Here is a 5,930-nt window from a genome sequence, read left to right on the forward strand (position 1 = left end):
AAACTGCATCCAATCTGGTGATTTTTTTAGGTCACGTGAAAAATAATTCCTTTTTAAAAAATGATTTTAAGGGGGCCAGAGAGATAGTTCAGTGGCATAAGTGCCTGCCTGCCAAGCGCGAGGTCCCAAGAGCAATCCGCAGTTCCACAAAATACATAAATAAATAAATACATATTATTTCACATGCTTATGTAAAAATGAAGTGTCCTTGTAAAAATGCAGATAACAGAGAAAAGTACAAAGACAAAAACAAAATGTTACTCTCAAACTGTCATCCCGGATTGCTCCTGTTACCAGTTGGTGAACATTAAAGCTCTAAGGGTTATTCTTAAATTTTTCTCCTACTTTCCTCTGCTTCCCTAATTTGATACACATTACCATGATTAACACAGTTGTTAGGCAAATACCTAGAACTAACCCATAATCCCTCTCTTTATCTCACTTTCTGTATCCACACGTTATACAAATTCTGCTGGGAAATTTGCCAGAACTTGACAACTACTACTCTGACCCCCGTCATGATAGGTCAGGTCGCCATGTTTTCTGCTTAGATAACGATAGCAGCTCCCTGAGTATTCTCCCTGCTTCCATTCTTTTTCATTATTTAGAGAATACTTTATTAGTTTCTGTAATCAAACCCACGTATATAAGACCTTACATATTTAATACAGTGCGTTACCCCTGTACAAATGGAAAAAAAATTAAATTTTAACGTTTCTTGACCAATATGGCTGTTAATTTCTGTACAATGCCAACTCAATACAGTAACCTGGGATAACTCTTTCCAAAGTTGACAGCACAGTTAAAGTTTCCAAAAATTCAAATTATATATATATATGTATATATATATTTATATTTATATAAAAAGACCAATAATAGCAGTATGCTATGCATCAATAGCAGCAACAGCTTTTCCAGGTTCTGCAGTCATCTGAATAAAATTATAGACATCCAGCACACTCTATTAAAAAAAAGAAAAATACTCAGAAAACAGCAAAGTTCTGTTACTGTTGTGGTACCTGGCACCATTTTTATTAGCTTCTTAATCATCATCTGGAAAGAAAACATTCTAGAGTAACATCATTAAAAACAGCTTTGATAAAGCACGGTCACTACTACGTATCATTAAGCAGGTACGAGATATTTTACATTCACAGAAGTATGATACAGTACTGTTCTACATCTATAATACTAAAGGCTACAATTAAAAAGGCATTATTTCAGACTTGATTCTACTTTCCAGCAGAGGGCCCAAAGGGTGATTTGATACAGCTCTGTAAAGAAATGCACTTCCTTAGATAGCATTTGGTTCCATTAACAGCACAGTTTACTCTCTTCATGAACACCAGCTAAAAACTGTTTTTTAAAAACGGGGGCAAAAACAAGAAATGGGGCAGGGAGGAGAGAAGACAACTCATACAAAGATGAATGAGTGAAGAAGGCATGCAATATTCAACCTAACTAGCATTTTATCAAATCTGAAAGGTAACAGCTCCACTCCTGCTTCCATTTTGATCAACCAGCTGATTTTCCACACAGTAGCCAGAGTGTTAAGAAAAGAAAAATTGGCTACAATATCAAATTACTTTTCCATACAAAATATTTCAGTGATCCATAAAAGTCCAGTAAATGACACCTGAGATGTTCTTCTAGTCCATGAACACAAAACTCATTTCTGTCGCAGGGCAATGCTATTTTCCCTACCCGATACGCTCTTCTAAATTTTTCGTAGCTTTTTCACTCCATTATTTAAGTCCATTCTCAAATGCCCCTCCTGCAGAAGAGCTTGTCCCAACCTCCTTACCAAAACTTGTCCCCAGCCACCTTCTTTTATCATTCTTACCCCTTCTGATACTTCATCATATGCACCATCATCTGAAAATTTCTATGTAGTAGTTTCTTACCAATATTTGTTTATATCTTCCATTAAAATATAAATTGGATGACAGCAAGAATTCCTGTCACTTTTTTCCACCACTCTTCCCCCAGACTTGGAACAATGGGCCCGTCCTAGGTGTTCCATAAATGTTTATTGAATGAATGACTTGGAGGGCTGGGGAGTGCGGGAGTGGAGACCAAGGGCCCCCCGCGTGTAAGGTCTGTGGAAAACGCACACAGCATTCTCCACGAACTCAGCTTTTATTCCAAAATTCATTCCTGGGAGCATTACACATGAGAATGATGTCAAGTGATCTTTCTCTTCCCTTAAGACATCCTTTGTATTCTGACCACTCTGGGTTTGTGCTAGTTACTTGTTGCCGCATATGCGGTGCTACAGCAGCTACATGCAGTTCTGTATCCATAATTCTCAGCTATTTAGGTCTTATTTTTAAAATGACATAAGTTTATCATTAATTTTTAAAAACTGGCTTTCCTTCCTTTCCTTCTCTGTTTTCTTTCCAAAGAGAAATAAATTTTACAGTTTCCCATCAACAGATGCTGAACAAAAAATTTGTAGAGAAGAAAAAAAGAGCTCTACAGAGTATAATTCAAATATGAAAGAACATTTTTATTTCACGATATTAGGTTGATATCTTTTCAAAATTCATTTGGTCTTCAGAGCAAGGTTTGCTCACTGAAAAATGTCACCAAAATTAACCATGTCAGTGCCTCTGTGCTACTGGTCTCTCAGGGCTGTTGAAGTCCTTCAGAAAAGCCATTGAAGTCAGCATGTCTAAGAGACCTCTACACATCCATGTTCATTGTAGCATTGTTTATAAATGCCCAGATATAAACACAACCCTAGTGTCCACCAGCGAGTGGATAAAGAATATGTGGTTTTTATACATAATAGAAAACTCTATAGACTTAAAAGAAGGAAATCCTGTCACTTGTGACATTGTAGATGAACCTGAAGGACATTAACCCAAGTGAAATAAGCCAGGCACAAATACCACTTGGTCTTACTTATATGAAATGTGCTTAAAAATATGTGTGTTTAAATAAAAAAATATCACAGTGAAAGACACACTGCTATTGATCCCTCTCAAAATAAGTCCCCTTGCTTCAAATACGTTTATCCCATTATTTTTGTCACTTTTGGAAGCAGTTCTGAAAGTCCTTGTTCACAAATATTTCTTTTTTATTTTATTTATTTGTGTATTTATTTGGCACAGAGTCTTGTCTGGCTGCACAGGTCGAACTTGCTTGTAGGAAGCCTCCTGTCTCAGCTTCCCCGGTGCTGGGATTGCAGGTGTGGGCCATCATGCCTCGTTTCGGTATGCCCAGTATGCGGGCCAGGGGTGGAACCCAGGTCCTTGTGCTTGCCAGGCAGGTGCTTAGACCCCTGAGCTATCTGTCCAGCCCCATGAATATGTGTCATTGTGCTGCTGTAGCTGTCTTGATATTCTGAATCTATTAAAAACATTTACTTTTCATTGTAATTTTGACTTCTGAGAAGAGCCAGAAGTCAAACGTTCTTAGAATCTACCCACTTGGCAGCAGTATGCAGTATATTTTTGCTCGTACCTCATAAAAACACGCACAAAAGACAACTCGCAGAACTGACTCAGAAAGTGGCTAGAGCCAGGCATGGTGGCACATGCCTGCAATAGCCACAATCTGGGAGGCTGAGGCAGAAAGGTCACAGCAAGTTTGAGCTCAAGGTCAGCCTAGGCTACATAAGGAGTTCAAGGCCATCCTCAACTACGTGCTGAGACCTCATTTCAAAGAACAAAACAAACAAAAGAAAGTGACAAGAATGATGGAATAAGTGTGTTCTAAGGAAGGGCAAGTGTTGTTCTGAGGGAGAATTAATGGCCAAATATTTTACTGTAATACATTTTAATGTGAGCATTCACTTTATATATTTCAGTCAGATTTCCTATGTGGAATCTAGAAAAGGTTGAACTCATAGACCCAAAGAGCTGCGGATATAGCTCAGCAGCACAGCCTCTGCCTTGCAAGCCTAAGGTCCTGAGTTTGATTCCCAGCGCCCCAAAACAAACAAACCAAAGAGTAACAATCTCTTGGTTCTCAAAGCATTTGATGGCTCTCAAAGGATTAAAATGGCAGATGGGAAAGGGGTGGTGTTTGTGAAAGGGTATGAAGTTTCAGTCAGATAGGAGAATGCATTTTAATGATGAGCCTGGTACTCCAGATACTAATACCGTAAAATGTTTCCAAATTACTAAAAGAATAGATTTAAATACATGCACCATAAAAATGATGAGTGGATAAAATGATGAATATTATTTAGCTTGATTTAGTCATCTCACAATACATACATGCACCAAAACATCATGCTGTATCATGTACATATTACTGTATTAGATATATGTATATACATATATATATATATATATAATTCTAGAAGATAATTTCTAGAATAATTTATCTTCTGATGTATTTTTGCCCTAATAATGTCCACATGCATCCCCTTCTGATTATGGCTCATTTTTCTGTTCAGGTCATGATGTTGAAAAGCCCAGTCGAGCGGGCTGCAGAATGTGAGGAGGGATGTCACCAACAGAAGCTTGGGGCTGTTATCTCAAAATATGTCTCACCAAACGTCTTATGCCTTGTGTTGCTAAATCTCAGAGCTTAGAGCTCGGGATACTGGTGTGGCTCAAGACAATGCACTTCACTCGGTTGCTCTGCTGTGATCTCCTAATCCTATAGGCGTCTCTTTCTTCCTCCTACTTCAGAAGGACTGAAGAAAGACAGTAAGATGTTGTATCCCTCTGGCTGTTCTTTAATCTCCTCTCTGTTGGTTCTGCATTCCTGAGTGGTTTTTATGTGCTGTTTGCTTGTCTAGAAGGTGTTAGCCAGCCTTCAACAATCTACACCTATTAGGATTAGGTTCAGCTAAAAATGACAGGAAGCTGTAAATACCTGCAACTTTCTGTCTTTCTCACATCAATGCAATGTGGAAGCGAATAGTTCAACACCATTGATTCGTGGCCAAGCCCAATGTACATTTTGTTTCATCCAGTGCACTTTCAGGCTTCTTGTACGCTCACATTCCACCACCGGGAAAGAGCACACCTTCTCTCTTTTAAAGCTAAACTCCTACTCTTGCACACTTTTTGAAGAATATGAAATGGTGGGCCGGCCACATAGCTCAGCAGACTCAAGCACCTTCTTAGGCAGAGTGCAGTGGCCAGGGTTCGATCCCCGGCCTGCCGTGTGGGCCCTACCCCCAGAGTCCACCAAGAGGGCGATTGAGACTGGGTGTGGTGGCACGTGCCTGTAATCCCAGTACTTGGGAGGCTGAAAACAGGAGGATCACTAGGAGTCTGATCTATGTAGTGAGATTCTGTACTAAATACATTTAAAAAAAATATGAAATGGTATATGTCTTACTTACTTTTCTTCTTAGTGAGACAAAATAACCAACACTCGAAGTTAAGAGAGGAAAGGTTCATTTTGACTCAGTTTGTAGAGGTTATAGTACATAGTCAGCTGGCTCCAAGATTGGGGGACATGGCAGGAGGCACCGCAGAGGAGAAAAGCTCCATGGCAGAGTGGGTGAGGGACAGCAAAGCAGCGAGCCACTCTTCTCTTTCATTCCATGTCCTTCCACACAAAGCCTTGTACACCTGTGTGTACAGCAGCAGCATTCACAGCAGCCAACACGGGGAAGCAAGCAAAATATCCCCCAGCTGATAAATGGATAAACAAAATGTGGTATCTCTAAAAAGTAGAATATAATTTAAAAAATGAAAAAAGAAAGAAACTGATGCTCATCCAGGTGATGAGAATGAGTCTTGAAAATACGCTAAGTGAAGGAAGCCTGATGAGAAGGCCATTTGGCATGTGACTTTATTTACTTAAAATGGTCAACATAAGCAAATATTTTAAGCCAGAAAGTATACTAGTGTTTATGTGATTGTATAAAGCTGGGGGCAGAAATCATTCCTAAAATGTATTTGGAACCAGAAAAGACCTAGAATGGCAAAGGCAATTCTGGGCAACAAAGGCAAGCAGGA

Source organism: Octodon degus, unplaced genomic scaffold (genome assembly GCF_000260255.1).
Source record: "Octodon degus isolate 3935 unplaced genomic scaffold, OctDeg1.0 scaffold00010, whole genome shotgun sequence".
NCBI classification, from domain to species: Eukaryota; Metazoa; Chordata; class Mammalia; order Rodentia; family Octodontidae; genus Octodon; species Octodon degus.